Here is a 22,781-nt window from a genome sequence, read left to right as displayed (position 1 = left end):
GGATAACTTCCTACATAAACCCTGAACATATAAGGTCGGCTAACATATATATCTAACGTACACCGATCTGATGAAAGGATGGTGAATTATATTTCACAGATTCTTCGATTTACGTAGTGATTTAGCCATTCGGTATGAGCTACTGTGGGTGTGCTCGTACTTGACCAATCCTCCACAATGGGCACGCCCCATTGTCACACAAGAGGTACAAAATCTATAAATGTTTCTTGATACCTGTAGTACTTTCCTGTGCACAAACATATCATCCCCATTCTTGGCTCAACAAGCACCATGCATTGCATTGGTCCTTGTGAGATCACTGCGTATATGTCTCACAGTGTTCATCCATCAGATTTGGAGTTTGCATTTCGTCGTAGGCTGTGAACGGTGCAATGCATAAACATCGAACTTACATGACAATAACGCTGTGCCCTCTATGGTTGATTACAGGTTGGATAGGATGCAAGTAAACAAAATTGTGAGCATCGCCGTTAATTTTAAGTCATTTAATTAACCATATATGCTTCCCTCCACATATGTTGCAACACGTGCGTCGGATCTGCATATGTCTTTTAGCATTGGATTATGCAATGGTCACACGCATGCTTCTTTCGTGCCAAAGCCAACAAGCTCTTTGACACGTTTGGTTTCTCGCATTCTCGCATTCTTCTCTCATGACAGTTAGCTTTTTGGGACGCTTTGTTAGAAGCCCCCCTCCCCCCCTCCCCCTCTTGGGGTTCAACCAACATACCCCAGTCCTTTCCTCGTAGCAGCTAACTCTATAGAGAAGCTGTGCGACAGAGCATACTTAGGTGTACTTTAGTTTTACCATTTCTTCGCCGGAATACATATACCATCTCCGTTTGAACATAGAGCAAGCACATGACATCAATCACTACACAATCGTACAAGTATGTACGACTGTGTGACACTTTGTTGACGATGAAATCGCCATCTTTGTTTTGTCGCTTACGACAGTCCGGTACATATGTAGAACCAACAATCGGCATATCGCTAAATGGCGTCCATAGGCCGGAGCAGAAATGCGATCGTTGTTGTATAGGATCATTGTCACCGTCGTCCTCGTTTTGCTTCCGCCGTCGCACACACGCTCGCGCCCCACAAACAACAGACGGCTTTACATAAACACATTGGTTCATTTTGTAACGCTTTGTGGAACCCAAAACAATACTGGATAGCGAGGTACCTGCAAAATGCTTCGCATAACCTACCGATCCGCCATGCCTAGCGTCTGCATAACGTTTTCTTTTTGCCCGTGCAACACTCGCAGAGATATAACAGGGTGGGAGACACACGCATGAACGCTCGCCCACGGACGCACAAAAACTCGTGCATGCACGCACGTGCGTGTCTCAGAAGGAGGCTGTGACATTTGGCACATGACGGAAATGTCGTTACTACCGAAGCTCTTTTATCCTCATGATTTGCTGAGAAGTTCACTCTAGCAGTGTTTCCTTCGAGGGTCCATTAAGCCACTTAGTACTGTCAGCATTTCATGTGGAGCTTGACATATCTTAGAACAGTGAGGCAACAGCCAAAGCTGAGAAACTCACGTTCAACGTACGCACAGACATGATGCCTAACGTGTGAATAAGTCTCAGGTGTGTTTTGGTGTACATATTTGTCTCTGGACCAAATAAATAAAAACGGACTTTGCAAAAATAGCGAGCGTGACTGGATGGATTACTTCAACGTCCTAATCCTCCAATTTGAGTGCAAGTTGCCTGCAAGGGATATTCCGCCTCTTTGTAAAAAGCGTGTCAATATTGGTTTGTTGTATCTATGGGTCTGCCAGGCCATACATTTTGATTACGCAGATCTTTAAAAAAATTTAAGATTGGTGTAGATGACACATTTCGAAAAGTCGCACGTAATGTTTTTGTCTGCAAGATCACAGCTGAGTTAAGCAAGGCAGTACTTGAACTAAAGTCTAGCAGCAGGGAGTACACGTTGCATTCCATTTAGATATGATAACAGTGGATATGGTCATTCTATACGGCTAAGCAAGAACTATATAGAAATCGGAGGTAAGGTTTTCGTCCGAATAAATAAATAAGTCATTAATAGGAACATTCAAGATGATCGCATTTATTCTGCGCTCGACAAAAACGCATTGTTGCACAACAATCCACGGGAAATAATTGCTGATAAGTGCCATGCCTACTTAGAGGAGAGAAGGCTAGTTATAACTTAAATGGTTTTCATCTCCTTAATGTCGTTATTCTAATGCAAGCTGTAGGACGCATGTCGCCTAAGATTATGCTTCGACCTGAACATGCTGCACTTTGGTTACTTGGTGCTCGCAAAGGTAATAAGTATATTCCTGCAGCGAAGCTTTTCCACTTTTGTCTTCTGGCTTTTTTTAAGTGTAGGTGCACATTGTAGAAGATGTTGTATGAATTCATTAAAAGCAGATATTTTGGTTTGTGTGCGAAGGAACATAGCTTTCAATCTCATACATGCAAAGTAAACAATCAGGTCGTGCTGATTAAAGTTATATATTTATATCTATATCTGCTCGCGTATGCAATACATTTTATCATCATACCTTGCTGGTGAAGCAGCGCACTGACACGGACACAGTAAAGACACACAAGAAAAGACGACACTCGCTGCACTCGCAACTATTTTATTTTAGAACACATACTTCATATTTATATACCTGCGCACCCTCAGGCGTCAAAGATGATCAAGGCAAGATTAAAGGCATTTTTTAAAAATCATTTGCCCGTGCATACTCGGGCGTCAAAGAAATGGCACCTATCTATCATGGTGTGCAATCCTATCGTAATTTGTTGCAACCCTAACAGCAAATGATTTTAAAAAAATGCATTTACTCTTGCCTTGATCATCTTTGACGCCTGAGGGTGCGCAGGTATATAAATATGAAGTATGTGTTCTAAAATAAAATAGTTGCGAGTGCAGCGAGTGTCGCCTTTTTTTGTGTGTCTTAACTGTGTCCGTGTCAGTGCGCTGCTTCACCAGCAAGGTATGATGATTACTCACCCACTAGCCGAACTTTCCACTTTACTGAAATACATTTTATATTTGCTCGCATATGCAACACAATGATAAACTGAGTGACACTTGCAGCAACTTCTGTTCCTTTGTCAGGAACGTTCAAATGTATGTATCTATAGGAGCCAATGGTTGGGGTGTGTAGGAGGAAATTGGTCTCTTACTTCATTTAGCAACGTTGTGTTTGGAATTTAGATTCCTTTGGAAGTTTAACTAGTAAAAAAAGAAGACTTAATTGTTATGTGATGCATAGTACAAGTGGTAACTTAGTGAGCTACGATCGTGAACGGTTAGGTATGAAAAAGCTAACGAGTAAACCGGTCGCCTCCTTCTCTAACACTGAACCATAATATTCGAACGTAAAAGAAGTTTGCAAGAAATCAATGGCTGACTCCATAGATGTCTGCCCACACAAGCTGTTTATTTTGCGCTAGTTAACTACGCAATAATAACTATGCTGACATGATTGGTAGATGCCTGGCTTGGCGGACTGCTCAGGCATATTAACTGCTTTGTTCAGCTGAAAAAGCAGTTCTAAGGAAGATGGAGATCTGAAGGGTTCAACAATGGTCGAACAAAAGATGTCTCAGCCTTAAGCCAAAGTTTCGGTGACTTGAACCAGAGGCATTTCTTGTTCGACAACTGTTGTCATTTTTACAGCCTCATATCCTACCCCTGAATTTTCTTGTCAGCTCACTTCTCTCTTTTATGCTATCTTCGTTTTGTGCATCGTCACACACTAACCGATAGTTACCATTGTTCCCTACGACACTGAAATATTCGTTCTTGCTGCTAGTTACGGTTTCAGTTTCCCCAAAATTCTGTACTTCTGGTGCTGCGTAGCATACAGGACATTTGCAATTATGGTGAAGTGATTTTCTCCGTCCAGACCAAACTCAACTGCGTGATATGGGTTTGTCCTTTATTTGGCCATCTATTTTGTTTATCTCAGAAAAGTCGCTGTTACTTCCTAGCTTGCTGACGAGGTGCTTGTCTTCGAAGGACAAATTCCGGTGCAGACTGGTGGTTCACAAGTTCCATTTGTGAATTCAGAGCCCGTGTGCGTTGGTCCGATTTCTTTTTCTTGTGGACAGCAGTGAAACTTAACGCAGTCTTCGGTTGCTAGAATCTACTTAATCGATATTTATCTCGTTCCTGAAACGTTGGCTTGCGGACCTGTACTGGTTTTGTTGTTTTGACGTGTTCTAATGGCTTGCTGGTCACAAAAACCTTAGGCCGTTAAAACCTACAGTTGATTATTCCACTGGTGATGGATCGTGCTTAGTTATCAGCTGGTCCACACAAACTTCCGCCTTTGTGAATATATATAAGATGAACAACTTAGGATGCTTCATAGCCTAAACCTGACTTACGCTGCATCGATCCCCGCGGTGGTTTTTGAAACCGTTGCTTTTTTGAAACCATTTATCGCAGAATTACTTTCTTGGTTCAGAATTGGCGTACGCTGACCCCTAACTTGTGCGATGTCAGGTGGCCGCTGCTTATTGAATGGTTGACTGTTATTGAATGGTGACTGTGTTTCATGATACGAATCTTTCTTTGTGGAGCAATGTAGACTGCTGCACATTAGGCGCTCTTAGATTAAAACTTGGTTGAGAAGTCTAAGATTGAGGATGCCCTACAGAGTTCATCCAACTGTTAAAAAGTGTGTGTTGTCACTTTGTGGTTCCAGCAAATGGCATTGGCTTTTGCTGAGACACTGCATGTCGGCTTTCATTTATAAAAGTTGCTTGCTTTTGTTGCGTACGATTTTTCTGAACTATCGCCTTTTGTTTTGATGCTTGTCTCTCCACATTGGTTGGCCGCTGCGTTAGGTGTACGAAAGGGGCTGTTGGGTGTATAAAAGCTAATTTATTTTGCTTGTCGGTTGCTGCGAGTGGTCGATAGTTGTGATCACCAACCTTCTGCGGTGAATGAGTGAAAATCACATTTTGTGTAACCTGCCAAGTAAATTGTTTCTCGTTGGCCGGGCTTGGTCCCGCGATTGAAATAGGAACAGTTCTTCGCTGTGCAAATGGTCTTAAGTAGACTTTGCTGTAGTCCTGGAAATCTGCTTCCACAGCTCTTGGTGCGTTATGAAAAATACCTTCATTCGGTGACAGGCGCAAAACCAACCTAGGTTGTGGCCTAAAAATTGTTTTGGAGTGGGCATTATGTGGGTTCCCTATAGTCAGCTTCTGAAACCGTAGGCGCTTCGACTGCTTGTTACGGGTTACTTCTCTCCCTTCCTTCGCCAAACCTGATCGCGTCCCTTTTGCGCCCTGTGAGGCAGTAATCCTATTTTCTTGCATGTTCTTCTTCTCCGACAGTTCTACTGAATTCTCTTGGCGCTCCATTGTTACACGTTCATGTCTTTCTTCTTTTGGAATATTCAAAAACAAATTTTTGCCGAACTGCTGCTTTGCTGCTTTTGAGTCATTAGGTTTGTGTTTGTGCTGCCGGTGAGGAGACGGAAGAAAACCTCCTAAGGTTTCCCCACCAGATTTTGCATGCACTGGAAAAAGCGAAAACTTTTTACGCCCAATATCTGTTCTTTGCTGATGCCTGTATTGCGAGTTGGCTTGCACAGTCTGTTTAACAAAGCGTTGCGCAGACTGATTTGCCGCTGTACTATTCATACTGCGCAACTGTGCCTTATTTTGAGCGTTGGTGCCATAATGACGCATCACGTCATGTTTGGGCGTCCAATTTAGTAGTCCTTCCTGCCAAACGCGTTGATGATTCAGCGCTGGCTCGCGGTTATACACAACGTGAGAAGATTCTCTGAATGGCTGATGAAAGGGCTTAAGTGCCGGTACAACATTTGCATCAGCAATTTCACTTTTCGTTGCTGCCTCTAGCTTACGTATTTCTTCAGTATCTCTTGTTAGCATTGGCATATCAAATGTGGGCAACGAATCGCCGGATTTTTCGCTGGACTCTCGCAGAGCTGAAAACTTGTGCTGCGTCTGATACGGTGTGGGTGCCACCCTGTGACTTCTCGCTTCCGGTTCCGATTGAGCGCCGACTTTTGACTTGCTCTGGTATTCGATTTGAGCTGCAGGCATCTTTCGCGCGTCAATTTCTTCAGCGTTGGGTCGCTTGCGAATGTAACTAATAATAATATTTGCTATTATTTTTACTATAGCCTCTTGCTGGGGTCTTGTATGTAGGAAATTAGGTTTGTAGCGCTGCTGTCTTTTTTTTTCAAAAGTGGCTTTGCCTGTCTCTTTCATAGCTGCATTTATATTTAATAGTTCATCCTGAGTTGGGATATGTTCCCACTCCAAGGCTACATTAGGCGGCCAGTGCGAAGTGCCTTCTTCGTCCTGAACAGGTTGTTGGTGCTCATGGTGCTGAGTGATTTTAGCTTTTAGTGCGGCTGCATTAACTTCCTCTCTTCCGGTACACTGAGCGAGACGGTGGAGCATGTACGGAGCCATTGTCTTCAATATTTGTTGGGTGCACTGCATTTGCATTCTGTTAGTGCTCTTTTGAAACCATAATTTCTTCTCCAGCAGACTTTCATATGAGGGCAAAAATTGATGTCGCAGCAAGGTGGCAGCATGTTCGCCGGGTATATGGCTGTTGTCGCTTTGCCTGCCAGTTGAATATTGTTCAGGAATTCGCGGAGCCTTATTTGTTTCATCAACGACTTGCTGTGAGCTCTCAAATATTGCACGTTGTAATAACTCGCCGAAGTAGTGTGCTAGCCTCCTGTACTCATTGTATTCACGAGGGTGCTTGGCTTGATCAATGATTGGGCAGCCTCCGATGCACCGAGAGAGATTACGATATTTTGCCCTCTGTAAGTTGTTGGCCTTTGTCTGATTATATTGCGTGACAAGCTGCTTCACCGTGTGTAGGACAGTATTCTGTGATGTCTCCTGGCTCCTCATATTCGCCTCTGAAAAGAAAAAGAAAGAAAAGAAACGCAAGTACAGATGATTTGAAAGAAAAGAACCAGAACTCACTGAAGATTGTTGTGAATTTGTCGCTAACCTGACTGACGTAATACTGAGCGACAATTTTTATCGACCCTATCTTATCTCTTATCATCTGCATTTTAATATTGAAAGAACTGGCGGTAATGGTCGCGTAGCAGGGATCCAGACTGTCAAAATTTAAACTGTTAAACAAATGGCTCTTCAAGAGTTGTGATAAAGCTAGCTGTTTCAGCTCCGTCATATAGTTTTATAACTTCCCCGTTTGTTTGCTTACGGTGCGCTTAAGATCTCATAATTAACTTTTCACAAAAGATTACACAATCATAACGAAATGCTTGATTTCATTACAGAAATTACGATACGCGCACTTCTGCAGAAAATGCAGTGCTGTAACATTTTTCAGTCTCACAGTATCTCCTAATATACAGCCGCCTTGGACTGCGATTAGCTCCCCTTGGCAGCCATACCACTTGTTCGAATTGACTTTCAGTTTTAGTGCAACATTAGTGTACTTGTGGGACTAAACTTCGTGTTTTTATGACTTGGTGTTGACTATAAGTTTTAGTGTGGAGTTAATGTACATATTTGACAGTACTTTATGTTATTATGATTTGGAGTTGACTTTCAGTTTTAGTGTGGCAATAGTGTGCTTGTGTGACTGAACTTTGTGTTTTTATGATTCAGAGGTGACTTTTAGTTTTAATGGGTTAATTATTTCTTTCTTAAATCTCTATGTGAAAAGGAGTAGACAGGATCTCGTAAGTACCATATAATAATAATAATAATAATAATAATAATAATAATAATAATAATAATAATAATAAAAACAGAGAACGGTTATTTGCCCAATGCAACCCACGCCCTGTCAAACTACACTTCTGCTCGTTTCTCTTCTTTACTATATGTTAGTCATTTTCAATGTGTGTGGTGAAAATGTAGTACACAGAAAGAGGCTTTTTAATACAAGGTCTGTCTTGTCTTCTTGTGCACAAGACTCACGAGAATCAACAATAAGTATAGCTATAGCAAGGCCTTGAAATAGTACATGAGAATACTAAAAACAAGAAATGAGCATCTGAAAATGATCACAGATAAAGAAGTATCACATAGCTTTGCATCCCCAAGAAAATAATAACTATGAAGGAAAGAAAGAGAAAGAAATAAACTTTATCTGAAGAGCAGATGAGGATGCAAGGCAATCTTATGAAGCATTCGAAATCTCAAACATAGTGGACAAAAATTCATAGCAGCACAAATAATATAGTCATTGAATAATAAATGACTGATAAAAGTTGTTCATCGAAATTAGGGGAGTTTAAAGTTTCTTTTGTACAATGTTCGCGAGCTTTTCCATGCGAAGCTGCAATGTGTTTCATAGGGATGTGCTACTGATTTTCACAGCTTCCCGTTATTTGTTTACCATCAAACCTTACAATGAAGTTTCTATTCAACGTGAACAAGACGGTGCTTCTATTGAGAAGACTGACAGATGCAAACATGGCTAGTCACGAGTGAGTGAGTGAGTTAGAACGTTATTTAGGTCCTGAGGGGAAATCAATCCGGCGGCTCCACCCAGGTCGGGGCCGGTAGACAGAGTCCTTCGGCGACGGCCCGGGCCCTCTGGACAGCCTTGAACCGAGCGATGAGCTTTGTGCTTCTGAGCGCTGAGTCCCAGGAAGACTGGTCGGGAAAGTCCGTGCTCGCGTTGGCAGGGCACAGCCAGAGCATGTGTTCGAAGTTGTTGTATTCGTGGCCGCAGTGTGGGCATTCAGTAGGAAGGTCAGGATTGATCCTGCTTAGTGTTGTTGGTGTGATGTATGTCCTTGTCTGCAACTGTCTGTAAGTGACGGCCTGTGGTTTTTTCAGCTTTGGGTGAGGAGGAGGAAAAATTCTTCGTGATAACCTATGATTTGAAGTGATTTCGTGGTATGATACGAGTGGGTCTTTGTTGTCTAGTTCCCTCCAGGCTGGGTTGGAGCGAGAGGGCTGACCGCATACGCGGAATGTGAGCTCTCGCGCCAGTTGGTGTGCCCGCTCGTTCGGGTTACAGTCAGGAGGTCCGGAAATGTTGCCCATGTTGGCCGGGAACCATGTGATGTGTGGGGACATGAGGTTGTCTCCTCCCGTTTCTTGGAAGAAGATGGTGTTGATAACCGTAGCTGCTTTCCTAGAGACGTGGGCCGACGAGATGGTTCTAATAGCTGTTCTTGAGTCCGAGTAAATGACTGACGCTCCTTTGCAGCTTCGAAGGGCCACCGCGATGGCCATTTCTTCTGCTTCGTGAGTGAAGTTGGTAACTACCGTGGCTGCGTTGACGAGTGAGCCATGGGCGTCCACCACAGAGACCACGTAGGCGACTCGATTCCAATATCTGGCCGCGTCAACGAAGAGGACTTGCATTTCGGTACGCTTGATGTTGTCAACGATTGCCTTCGCTCTCGCTTTTCTCCGCCCTTCGTTGTGGGTGGGGTGTATGTTTCGTGGGATGGGATCTACGGTTATTGATCTCTTGGCGTTTGTGCATAGTTGCGACTTCTCTGGTGGCACGAAGAGGGGCTGTATGCCTACTTCTAGTAAGATCTCGATGCCCGCCCTTGTGAGTGAGAGCCGACTAATTTGGGAGTTTCGCTGTGCCTCAAATAGTTTGGTTGCCGTTTTGTGTAGCCCCAATTGGAGGAGTCGTTCCGTGCTAGTGTTTCTAGGGAGGCTTAGGACCTTTTTCAATCCCGTTCTGATTAATGTATCAATTTTATTCAGCTCCGTCTTCTTCCAGTTGAGGAAGGGGGCGGCGTAGGTTACGTGGCTGATGAGGAAGGCGTGAAATGCTTTCATGAGGTTGTCCTCTTTCAGTCCGTCCCTTTTGCTGGCGACCCGTGATATGACCCTGGTGAAGTTGAGGGTGCTCTTTGTGATGCGTTTTAGTGCCTCCGCGTTGTCATTGCTGTAAGCACCAATGACCATGCCCAGGACCTTGATTGTGTTACACCTGGGGATGTTTCCTCCGTCCCTGGTGTGAAGGTGAACGGGGAGGGAGCTAAGGGCCTGTCTCAGCCTGGGGCCTTGTTTGCACAGAAGGAGCTCCGATTTGCTGGGGGAGAGCTTCAGTACCGTGTTTGCAAGAAAAGCTTCCGTGGTGTCCAGCGCCTGCTGTAGGTTCTGCTCCAGAGTGCCTAGCGGGCCGCTCGTGGACCAAATGGTGATATCGTCGGCGTAAATCGTATGCCCTACCCCCGGGACTTTCGAGAGTTTGTTTGCGAGATCATGCATCGCGATGTTGAAAAGAAGCGGCGAAAGCACTGACCCTTGCGGGGTACCGATGTTACTTAGCATGTACTTTCTGCTTCTGATTTGTCCGACCTTTATGGTGGCCGTTCAGTTATCCAAAAACGATCTTACGAAATTGTCGAAATTTACTCCGAGATCTAAAGTGGAGATTTCGTTGAGGATGTGCTCGTGCCTGACCGTGTCGAAGGCCTTGGTTAGGTCGAGCGCCAGGATGCCTTTTACATCCCTGGATTTGTTGTCTATGACGGCGTTCCTGATGAGTAGCATGGCGTCTTATGTGGATAGTAATTTTCTGAAGCCTATGAGATTGTGGCGGAATAGGCCGTTTTCTTCATTGTGCTCTCCAATTCTATTGTGGATGACATGTTCTGCGACCTTCCCGAGGCACGACGTAAGGGAGATGGATCTCAGATTCTCTGCATGAAGCGGTTTTCCGGGTTTGGGAATGAGGACTACATTGGCAGTTCGCCGTTCGTCCGGCACCCGGCCTTCAGCCCATACCTCGTTAATTTTGCTCGTAATAATTTGTATGGCTTTGTCATCTAGATTTCTGAGTAGTTTGTTTGTTAGTCCGTCTGGGCCGGTGGCCGAGCGTCCGTTTAGTTCATGAAGGGCGTGCACAATCTCCGAAACTTCGAAAGGACGATCCAGCAATAGTTGAGGTGTCCCCTTATACTGGCGTGTTGGGTCGTCCCACGGGACAGATTTGCGCTCTACTGGTAGGTAGATGTCTGCCAGGGCGTCAGCAAAGTCCCGCGGACTCGTGCCTTCTTTCGTGTGAAGATGAACGAGCCTTTCGATCGTTAGTCGGGCATAACTCTTGGTCGGTTTGTTGTTGTCGGCGAATAGGTTCTTAAGAAGGCTCCACTTGCTGCCCCTTCTCATTTTACCGTCCGCCTCATTACACACTTCGTCCCATTGCTGCGCATTCAACTTTCTGGAGTGTTCTTCGATCTCTTTGTTGATTTTCGTTAATTTAGACCTCAGCCTCCTGTTTAGCTTCTGCTGTTTCCATTCTTGGCCTCCAGGAGGTGTGAGAGTCTGGAGTCCATGGCTGGCACCTCCAGATCCACGCTTATTTCTTTAGTGGCGTTGGCCACCGTAATTTTCAGATTTTCCAGGAGCTCTTCGAAGGTTTCTTCTTGTTGGTTCACATTACCCCTCATTCTTCTGAAGAGGTCCCAGTCGACGTAGGTGTAATTCTTGGGAGAAGTGGGTGTGATGCGGACGTTGATTTCTAGGATGTAATGATCACTGCCAAGGTCCCCTTGCAGGTTGTCCCACGACCCGTCAGCGTTTCTGAGGAACGTCAGGTCCGGGGTGGTGTCCCTCTGAACCGAGTTGCCTCTGCGCGACGGAAACCTTGAGTCCGTGATGAGTTGCATGCCTAGGGTGTCTGCACACTCGGCAACATTAGCTCGGGTCCAGCTCCGACGCGGCCTATTCAAATACATGTAAAACGCAAAAACGCTTTCCTGATGTAACCCCTGCATCGATTTTAATGAAATTTGTTGCATTTGAGAGAAAAAGCTAAATTCTAGTTACAGTTGGAAGCGGAATTTTGATTTAGGGGCTGAACTTTGTGAAAAAGATTTTCAAAAATTCGGAAGTTTGAGAAATGTAGACGGACAAGGTGTATAAATTAATAGCTCTGCATCAAAAACAGATATTGCGGCTCTGCAAACGGCATCCATTAGATCATTCAAAGTGGACGAGTTCAATATGTCAATTCATATCTTATGGGAATTTGTTACATTGTGTAGAAGGGTTATGCAAAATTTTATTTCCATATTACTAGATCTTCCTAGATTCATGTGTAACACATCAATTTCGTCCGATTTAAATGTCCTACCAGAGGCAATTCACAGAATTATATCATTTTTCCTTGCTGAGTTAGAGAGTTGTAAACTTTTTAGCTTAGTTTTCTGAAAATTTTAAATTTCTGTCAATTTTTAATAAAGAATTCAGAATCTCAAAAATTTGAAACCAAGAGTCACTAGATTTAAAATTTTTCTTTTAAATGCAAAAAACAAACTCGTCAAATTTGCTGCAGTAGTTGCCGAGAGAAACGAATTCTCCTTTTACACGTGTTTAGGTAACCGAGCTGAAGTTTCCTCTTAAAGAACCCCAGGTGGCCCAAATTATTACGGAACTCCACACTACGGTGTTCCTCATAATAAAATTGTGGTTTTGGTGCGTAAAACCCAATAATTTAATTTAATTTCAGAGTTGCAGCCAGAAGTCTCCGCGTTGCAAATAATAATCTGAATGTGCGAGCTTTTTTTTTTTTTTTACAGCAGGGTGTTGCACTCAGATCACTGTGCATTCTGGACTCTCCGTTAAGCAAGCAAGAAAATTAATGTTCTCGTGTGACCAATCCCTTCAAGAATCTGTCGACTGTTCTTTTGAAAAAAATCATGGTTGAATTGCCGCCGTCTTCAACGCATGAACCCTTAACGTTTCTTGGCCTGCGAGATTAGCCTGCGTAATAATCAGCGGGAAAATGTGTAAAAAATGAGGCGACTTCTGGAAAGAGAACTGCCCAGCGTTGTCCATTCTCCTGAATTCCAACACCACAAAGCCGAAGCTCGACGACCAAACCTATCGACGAGCGTACGCAACGTTAGCTGAGTACATACAAGATACGCAGCCTCTATTACGCTGCTGATCTACAGTGGCTTTCTTTGCAAACATGTGAGTTCTGGAATGGCATTACATGATGATCCCGGATCCATGCCTCAACTCTGTACAAGTTGTGCTGGACTTGCAGTTACGCCAAACATTATTCGTCGGAATGTCTAACGAGATTGAGTGGTTGTGCTGGCGGAGAGAGGGAGGTAGTGCGACGAGATAGCTCAGCTGATACGAGAAATGGGTGGTTTAGGAGAAAATGTCTCGGTTCATCTTGCAGTTATCAAGTTAAACCAAATTATTTATCAAGCATAATGACCTAATAAAAAACTAGGCAATTTAGGCATCTAGTAGAACCTTTCTTTTGAAGACACCCCTTGAGTTTGCAAGCATTCAGTAAATTTTGTCAATGAACCTTTCAATCAAACTCGAAAGTAGACAGATACTTCGATATTTTGGTAAGATGGAAGCTCCGTGTAAACAAGAAATTAAATGATGACAGGATAACTTAATCAGGGTCTCGATGAATATAAGCTTTCTCGTTAAAACATTGTCGTCGGGCTGAAAGTATTCTCACGAGCTTGAGTCACAAATGGAAGGTGTTACGTTTCGCCTACAACGCGCGGTAATGCCGGCGCGGATGCAACGGACGCCGGGGCTTCGTTCAAAGCGGCGGACATTTTGGCCCGTTCGACGCCGCCGCAACGCCTCCCCGCCAAGCGTGTCCAGGCGTGTTTCAGTGCCACGTGTCTTCGTGTGTGCGTGTGTATGTGTGTGCCCACGCTTGTCAAAGCGCGGCAGCCGGGGAGCGGAGCTCCCCAAGTAAGGAGCCAGGAGGTCTGTCCGTCGGCGGGTTGGCGATGCGTCACTACACTCGGCTCAACATGTCTCTCGGCTCGACCGTGCGCGCCGTCGCGTGGGCTCATGCTCCGCCGTCGCGTGGGCTCATCCCGTGACCTTCCTTCTGGCCCGCGACGCCGAGAGTATAAGAGCAGCTGCCCCCGGACGCCAGGAGAGAGGCTCCGATTTGTTCTGTTACGTGCTCTCCCGTCTCTCCACTTCGGTCGACCTGACCGGCCGCTCTTTTGCTATGTTAGAATAAACAAGTTGTTCTGTTACCAGTCTACTCTTGCTTTGCCGGGACCTTCGGATGCTTCCAGTGCCCCAGGCCGCCAGGCCAACGCTACCCTTGGGGCTTGCGACCCATTCGCAATAACGGGCGTCAGCACCGAGACCCCAACAGCTGGTTGCCAGCGGTGAGATCGCGACAATGGAGGCCAGCAGCGAAGAGATGCGGTTGAATGTATGCTGAGCAGCACAACGACCATCCGGGAGCAGTGCAACGAGCCCTGTGTGATGACTGGTTGCCTGCAGCGGAACGACTGCGCTGAATTCTTGGCTGCGAGGTTTGGTGAGTGCGGGACTTTCTTTTTCTGAGTTTTGCCAGGCTTTTGTTAGTGTCAGAAACAGAGCTGGTAATTGTGGTTGTCGTTGCTGCCGGGTTAGTTTGCGGCAAGACAATAGTAGGCAGTAGAGAAAGCAGCATTCAGAGCAGCCATGGATTTGAAGTCGTTGCGCAAACCGAAATTGCTGGAGCTTGCAAGAGAGTTGGGTCTGGATGTCTCAGACAAACTCAGAAAACCATAACTGCTAAGGGCTATTCTTGAGTTAGAAGCTGAGGATGACGAGCTGTCGGAATGCCTTGAGACCATTGAGGAGAGGGAGACGGCAAAAAGACAGGAGCGTGAACTTAAAGAACAGAAAGAGAAAGATGAGCGCGAACGTAAAGAACAGATAGAACGAGAGCAACAAGAGAAAGAAAGAGAGCGCGACCGTCAACACGCTTTGGAAATGAAGCGTCTCGAGTTAGAGATGGAACGCGCTTGTAATGGAAGTCAGGCACACGGTGCAGGAGAACGAGTATTGTTCAAAATGACTGACCTGATGCGGCCGTTTAAGCTTGGAGAGGACATTGGTTTGTTCCTGGTTAACTTTGAGCGAACGTGCGAGAAGCAGGAGTTCTCTCGGGAAACGTGGCCACAGCGCTTGCTCACTTTGCTACCCGGCGAGGCGGCCGACGTAGTCGCTCGCTTGGAGAGAGAGGAGGCAGAGGATTTCGACAAAGTGAAATCGAGTCTGCTAAAAAAGTACCGGCTGTCAGCGGAGGCGTTCCGTCGGAAGTTTCGGGAAAATGAGAAAGGCAAAAGTGAGTCATATACAGAGTTTGCGTACAGGCTTATGTCAAACATGCAGGAGTGGCTCAAAGAAGAGAAAGCGTTTGGTGACCACGAGAAAGTTCTGCAGTGTTTTGGGCTAGAACAGTTTTATAGTCGGTTACCTGAGAACGTGCGGTACTGGGTCTTGGATAGGCCAGACGTTAGTACGGTGGCTAGAGCCGCTGAGTTAGCCGAGGAGTTTGTGACGCGTCGGGCTCGCGGAGCTAAGGACGGTCAAAAGGGTGAATTTGGCTCCAAGTTTGAGAGGCCGAAGTTCACACCCATGAGAGCAAAGGGGGACACACGTAGTTCGGATGCAAGTGAAAGCAGTCCGACCGAACGTACGGAGACGGCGGTGTAGGAATCGCACCGCTGGCACGAGTTGTTGGAGTCTCGGTGCTGACGCCGTTATTGCCAATGGGTCGCAAGCCCCAAGGGTAGCGTTGGCCTGGCGGCCTGGGGCACTGGAAGCATCCGAAGGTCCCGGCAAAGCAAGAGAAGACTGGTAACAGAACAACTTGTTTATTCTAACATAGCAAAAGAGCGGCCGGTCAGGTCGACCGAAGTGGAGAGACGTAACTCAACAGTACAAATCGGAGCCTCTCTCCTGGCGTCCGGGGGCAGCTGCTCTTATACTCTCGGCGTCGCGGTCCAAAAGGGAAGGTCACGGGATGAAGGTCACGGGATGAAGGTCACGGGACGGCGGAGCATGAGCCCACGACGGCGCGCACGGTCGAGCCGAGAGACCTGCTGAACCGAGTGCAGTGACGCATCGCCAACCCGCCCACACGACGGCGCGAACGGTTGAGCCGAGAGACCTCCAGGCTCCTCATTCGGGGAACTCCGCTCCCCGGCTGCCGCGCTTTGACAAGCGAGGGCACACACACACACACGCACACACGAAGACACGTGGCACTGAAACACGCCTGGACACGCTTGGCGGGTAGGCGTTGCGGCGGCGTCGAACGGGCCAAAATGTCCGCCGCTTTGAACAAAGCCCCGGCGTCCGTTGCATCCGCGCCGGCATTACCGCGCGTTGTAGGCGAAACGTAACAGACCGCCCCGCCGGGGGAAGGAGATCCCGATGGTCAGGGGACTGCATCCGCTGTCCGGAGGGATGTCGCTCGATGATGCTCATAACCGAAGTCGGGCGTCCTTTGGCGTTTCTTGAGCGCAGCGCACAGAGAAGGCCTCGTTCTCACGTTCAGGTGCACACAGGACACTGCAAAGTGACTTCGGGAGAGTTGACATTTTTGTTCTCGTTTCCGGCAAGCGTTAGAACTACGCCGAAAGTCAACCGCTCAGTCAGCAAGCACGGCACAACCCTCACTAAGCCCTGCCAGGCTCTTTCCCCTTTTTTACTGCTGCCTAGTTCCTTACAGTAGTTTAGCAGCACTCAGAACGCGTCCACAAATCGGAAAATTGCACTAGAAAGCACATCATCACTTTGAAACACTACACGAAAGCAATAGGTTAAAAATCCTGCCTCAGGAAGAAAAACATCAGTAACAAGCAATTTTGAGGCTGATTCCCACGTTAGGGGCTTCGACTTAAGCCATCGGCGTTACCGTTGAGACTCCCCTTTTTGTAACGCACCTCAAAGGAATATTGTTGCAAAGCGAGGCTCCAGCGCAGGAGGCGGCCATTTTTGGGAGAGATGGTCTGCAGCCATTGGAGAGGGCAGTGATCCGTTTCAATGATAAACCTCGAGCCGGCTAGGTAACATGACAATTTCTGAACGGCCCACACGATACACGCACACTCTTTCTCGGTGGCGCTATACGCCTGCTCACGACTGGTCAGCTTACGACTAGCATACAGGACGGGGTGTTCTACTTCTCCATTTTCCCGTTGGCACAGTACAACGCCCATGCCTCGCTCACTAGCATCACACTGAACAACGAACCCTTTTGTGTAGTCGGGCGATCGTAGCACAGGCTGGCTTGTTAGGGCGCTCTTTAGGGCGCTAAAAGCTCTTTCCTTTGCCTCATCCCAGACGACTGTTTGCGGCTCTGTCTTTCTTAGAGCATCCGTTAGGGGAGCCGCGATATCAGAGTACCTGGGGATGTACCTCTGATAGTAGCCGGCGACACCTAAGAACGACCGAATATCGGTCTTCGTGCGCGGTTGCGGGAAGTCTCGCACAGCGGCCACATTTATTTCAGAGGGGCGGCGACGACCCCGACCAATCACGTGTCCGAGGTAGACAACCTCGGCCTGTGCTAACTGGCACTTGGGAGCCTTGACTGTCAAGCCCGCATCGCGCAGGCGGGTTAGCACTGCCCGCAAGTGCGCCATATGCTCAGGCCAGGATGCGGAGAATATCGCTACGTCGTCTAGATACGGTAAAGCGAATTCTTGCTGTCCCCGCAACACTTTATCCATGAGGCTTGAAAAGCAGTATGGCGCGTTCTTCAAACCAAAACTCAAAACTTTAGGACGGAATGTCCCCATTGGTGAAATGAACGCCGCATACCTACTAGCCTCTTCTGTAAGTGGAACCTGCCAATAACCCCTGACAAGATCTAGGGTGGAAATAAACTGAGCGCTACTCACTCTCTCAAGGCGCTCCTCGATGTTAGGGATCGGATAAATTTGATCCTTAGTGATGGAATTAAGCCTGCGGTAGTCGACGCAAGGACGAGGTTCCTTGCCCGGTACCTCAACTAAAATCAAAGGGGAGGTATAATCACTCTCACCCGCTTCAATAACACCGAGCTGTAGCATTTTCTTTACCTCAGCCTCCATAATATCGCTCTGGCGGGGTTACACCCGGTACGCCTTGGATCGTACTGGCTCTGGGGAGGTAAGTTCTATGTCATGAGTAAGGACAGAAGTCCTACCAGGCCTCTCAGAGAACAGACCTTGAAACTCTTGTAAGAGCTGGTGTAGTTCGGTTTTCTGCTCAGGCGACAGCGATGCTTTACTTATTAAGTCACTAATGACTTGATCGGTGTCTTTCCTGTTTGTCACTGAGCCTAGTCCCGGAAGCTCGACCGGAAGCTCTTCGGGCACGTTTACCATCATGCACACCACTGCTTCCCGTTGCTTATAGGGTTTGAGCAGATTACAGTGGTAAACTTGCTGTGCTTTCCGCTTTCCTGGCAGACTCACCACGTAGTCAACGTCCGACAGTTTTTGAACAATCCGTACTGGGCCCTCCCACTGCACGTCGAGTTTGTTCTTTAGCGATGTGCGCAATATCATGACCTCATCGCCCACCTCAAAACGACGGGCCCTGGCTGTCCGATCATAATAAACCTTGGCCCTCTGCTGGGCCTCTGCCATTGCTTCACCTGACAACTCCTGTGCCCTTCTTAAGCGTTCGAGGAGCTTAAGCACGTACTCTACCACGACTGGGTCGTCACCCCTGCCTTCCCATGATTCTCGAAGCATGCGAAGCGGAGATCGCAGCGAGCGACCGTACACCAGTTCAGCTGGCGAAAACCCCGTAGCCGCATGCGGCGCGGTCCTTAATGCAAACATCACTCCAGGCAGACACAGCTCCCAGTCAGTTTGATGTTCAAAACACAATGCTCTCAACACGCGCTTCATGACGGAGTGGAGCTTCTCAACGGAATTCGACTGGGGGTGGTGCACTGAGCTGTGTAACAGCCTTACCCCGCACCTTTCGAGAAAGGCTGTCGTCAAAGCGCTAGTAAACACTGTACCCTGATCTGACTGTATTTCTGCAGGAAAACCAACTCGCGCAAATATGGACAGTAGTGCATTGACTATCTCAACTGAGCTGAGTTCTTTAAGCGGCACTGCTTCAGGGAACTTTGTCGCTGGGCAGATCACAGTCAAAATGTGTCGGTACCCCGTGGCTGTTACCGGCAGAGGTCCCACTGTATCAATAACGAGCCGTCTAAAAGGCTCCGTAATGATAGGTACCAACTTCAACGGCGCCCTCGATTTGTCCCCTGGCTTGCCCACCCGCTGACAGGTGTCGCATGTCTTCACAAAGTGGTCTGCGTCCCGAAAACACCCTGGCCAATAGTACTCCTGCAAGAGACGGTCCTTAGTTTTCTTAACACCTAGGTGTCGGACCACGAACCCCCATGCGACAAGCGCAACAGATCCTGACGATAGCATTGAGGCACGATCAGCTGATCGAACTCCACTCCCCTGCGGTCTAGATACTTCCGGTACAGGACCCCACCTCTTTCCACAAAGCGAGCATTTTTCTTGGCGATACCTTCCTTGATAATGCAGCGTATGTTTTCTAGGCTGCCATCCTTCTTTTGCTCGGCTATCAAAGCCGACCGGCTGACTTTTAGCAACCTGTTAAGTCCGTCTGACGTAGGCGCGATGAGCAAATCTGGAGACAGCTCTTCTAACTTTCCCGTGTCGGGAATTTCCTCTCCAGTATCTGCTGCCTTTAACGCTACAGGCTCAATTTTATCCCGTTCGGGCGTGCTCTGAATACCAGCTTGCTGCGCCTCTGACCCTTTCTCATCATTCAACAACGTCGGCCCCGCAACTACCGCCTTTGCAGCGAGCTCCCGAACCTTCGATCTGGTTAAGGCCTGAACGCTAGCCTCACCAAACAAAAGCCCCTTCTCGCGCAGGAGGTGATCGGACCTGTTCGAAAATAGGTACGGGTACTGGGGGGGCAGCATAGATGACACTGCGGCCTCCGTCTCAAGTGCTCCGAAAGGTCCTTCAATAAGCACTTTTGCTACCGGCAGACACACGCTATGAGCGTCCACTGCTTGCTTGATCCATGCGCACTCGCCCGTGAACATATCGGGTTCTACGTAAGAGGGGTGAACTACATCCATTGTAGCTGCGGAATCGCGAAGCACTCGGCACTCTTTCCCGTTCACGAGGAGGTCTCGCATGTAAGGCTCGAGAAGCTTCATGTTCTCGTCAGTGCTGCATATAGACAAAAACACGACTTGTGTTTTTGTTTCTGGACACTGCGCCGAAAAGTGACCCGGCTTCTGGCACGTATAACAAACGCGCGCTTGCCTCATCTCGAACCGCTTTCTGCGTTCGGCTTCGGTTGCCGCCGTCTCCTTACGTTCGGTCGGACTGCTTTCACTCGCATCCGCACTACGTGTATCCCCCTTTGCTCTCATGGGTGTGAACTTCGGCCTCTCAAACTTGGAGCCAAATTCACCCTTTTGACCGTCCTTAGCTCCTCGAGCCCGACGCGTCACAAACTCCTCGGCTAACTCAGCGGCTCTAGCCACCGTACTAACGTCTGGCCTATCCAAGACCCAGTACCGCACGTTCTCAGGTAACCGACTATAAAACTGTTCTAGCCCGAAACACTGCAGAACTTTCTCGTGGTCACCAAACGCTTTCTCTTCTTTGAGCCACTCCTGCATGTTTGACATAAGCCTGTACGCAAACTCTGTATATGACTCACTTCTGCCTTTCTCGTTTTCCCGAAACTTCCGACGGAACGCCTCCGCTGACAGCCTGTACTTTTTTAGCAGACTCGATTTCACTTTGTCGAAATCCTCTGCCTCCTCTCTCTCCAAGCGAGCGACTACGTCGGCCGCCTCGCCGGGTAGCAAAGTGAGCAAGCGCTGTGGCCACGTTTCCCGAGAGAACCCCTGCTTCTCGCACGTTCGCTCAAAGTTAACCAGGAACAAACCAATGTCCTCTCCAAGCTTAAACGGCCGCATCAGGTCAGTCATTTTGAACAATACTCGTTCTCCTGCACCGTGTGCCTGACTTCCATTACGAGCGCGTTCCATCTCTAACTCGAGACGCTTCATTTCCAAAGCGTGTTGACGGTCGCGCTCTTCTTTTTCTTTCTCTTTTTGTTCTTTAAGTTCGCGCTCCCTCTCCTCAATGGTCTCAAGGCATTCCGACAGCTCGTCATCCTCAGCTTCTAACTCAAGAATAGCCCTTAGCAGTTCTGGTTTTCTGAGTTTGTCTGAGACATCCAGACCCAACTCTCTTGCAAGCTCCAGCAATATCGGTTTGCGCAACGACTTCAAATCCATGGCTGCTCTGAATGCTGCTTTCTCTACTGCCTACTATTGTCTTGCCGCAAACTAACCCGGTAGCAACGACAACCACAATTACCAGCTCTGTTTCTAACACTAACAAAAGCCTGGCAAAACTCAGAAGAAGAAAGTCCCGCACTCACCAAACCTTGCAGCCAAGACTTCAGCGCAGTCGTTCCGCTGCAGGCAACCAGTCATCACACAGGGCTCGTTGCGCTGCTCCCGGATGGTCGTTGAGCTGCTCAGCATACAGTCAACCGCATCTCTTCGCTGCTGGCCTCCGTTGTCGCGATCTCACCGCTGGCAACCAGTTGTAGGAATCGCACCGCTGGCACGAGTTGTTGGAGTCTCGGTGCTGACGCCCGTTATTGCCAATGGGTCGCAAGCCCCAAGGGTAGCGTTGGCCTGGCGGCCTGGGGCACTGGAAGCATCCGAAGGTCCCGGCAAAGCAAGAGAAGACTGGTAACAGAACAACTTGTTTATTCTAACATAGCAAAAGAGCGGCCGGTCAGGTCGACCGAAGTGGAGAGACGTAACTCAACAGTACAAATCGGAGCCTCTCTCCTGGCGTCCGGGGGCAGCTGCTCTTCTACTCTCGGCGTCGCGGTCCAAAAGAGAAGGTCACGGGATGAAGGTCACGGGATGAAGGTCACGGGACGGCGGAGCATGAGCCCACGACGGCGCGCATGGTCGAGCCGAGAGACCTGCTGAACCGAGTGCAGTGACGCATCGCCAACCCGCCCACACGACGGCGCGAACGGTTGAGCCGAGAGACCTCCAGGCTCCTCATTCGGGGAACTCCGCTCCCCGGCTGCCGCGCTTTGACAAGCGAGGGCACACACACACACACGCACACACGAAGACACGTGGCACTGAAACACGCCTGGACACGCTTGGCGGGTAGGCGTTGCGGCGGCGTCGAACGGGCCAAAATGTCCGCCGCTTTGAACAAAGCCCCGGCGTCCGTTGCATCCGCGCCGGCATTACCGCGCGTTGTAGGCGAAACGTAACAGCGGCAACCGAAGCCGAACGCAGAAAGCGGTTCGAGACGAGGCAAGCGCGCGTTTGTTATACGTGCCAGAAGCCGGGTCATTTTTCGGCGCAGTGTCCAGAAACAAAAACAAAAGTCGTGTTTTTGTCTTTATGCAGCACTGACGAGAACATGAAACTTCTCGAGCCTTACATGCGAGACCTCCTCGTGAACGGGAAAAAGTGCCGAGTGCTTCGCGATTCCGCAGCTACAATGGATGTAGTTCACCCCTCTTACGTAGAACCCGATATGTTCACGGGCGAGTGCGCATGGATCAAGCAAGCAGTGGAAGCTCATAGCGTGTGTCTGCCGGTAGCAAAAGTGCTTATTGAAGGACCTTTCGGAGCACTTGAGACGGAGGCCGCAGTGTCATCTATGCTGCCCCCCCAGTACCCGTACTTATTTTCGAACAGGTCCGATCACCTCCTGCGCGAGAAGGGGCTTTTGTTTGGTGAGGCTAGCGTTCAGGCCTTAACCAGATCGAAGGTTCGGGAGCTCGCTGCAAAGGCGGTAGTTGCGGGGCCGACGTTGTTGAACGATGAGAAAGGGTCAGAGGCGCAGCAAGCTGGTATTCAGAGCACGCCCGAACTGAATAAAATTGAGCCTGTAGCGTTAAAGGCACCAGATACTGGAGAGGAAAATCCCGACACGGGAAGGTTAGAAGAGC

General features: G+C 48.1%; 1 long non-coding RNA gene across 1 annotated transcript in view; it reads right to left on the bottom strand.

The window, feature by feature from the left end:
• Positions 1 to 3,947: 3,947 nt before the first annotated feature.
• The window catches only part of LOC129387772 (uncharacterized), a 40,173-nt gene continuing 21,339 nt past the window's right edge, over positions 3,948 to 22,781 (bottom strand). Inside the window, exon 3 of the long non-coding RNA XR_011892725.1 lies at positions 3,948 to 6,946. This is a non-coding gene — a long non-coding RNA (uncharacterized lncRNA). The remainder of the gene's footprint in view (positions 6,947 to 22,781) is intronic.

This window comes from Dermacentor andersoni, chromosome 2 (genome assembly GCF_023375885.2).
Source record: "Dermacentor andersoni chromosome 2, qqDerAnde1_hic_scaffold, whole genome shotgun sequence".
Classification (NCBI taxonomy): domain Eukaryota; kingdom Metazoa; phylum Arthropoda; class Arachnida; order Ixodida; family Ixodidae; genus Dermacentor; species Dermacentor andersoni.
The sequence above is the reverse complement of the archived record's forward strand: the minus strand, read 5'-3'. Positions and strand labels throughout refer to the sequence as shown.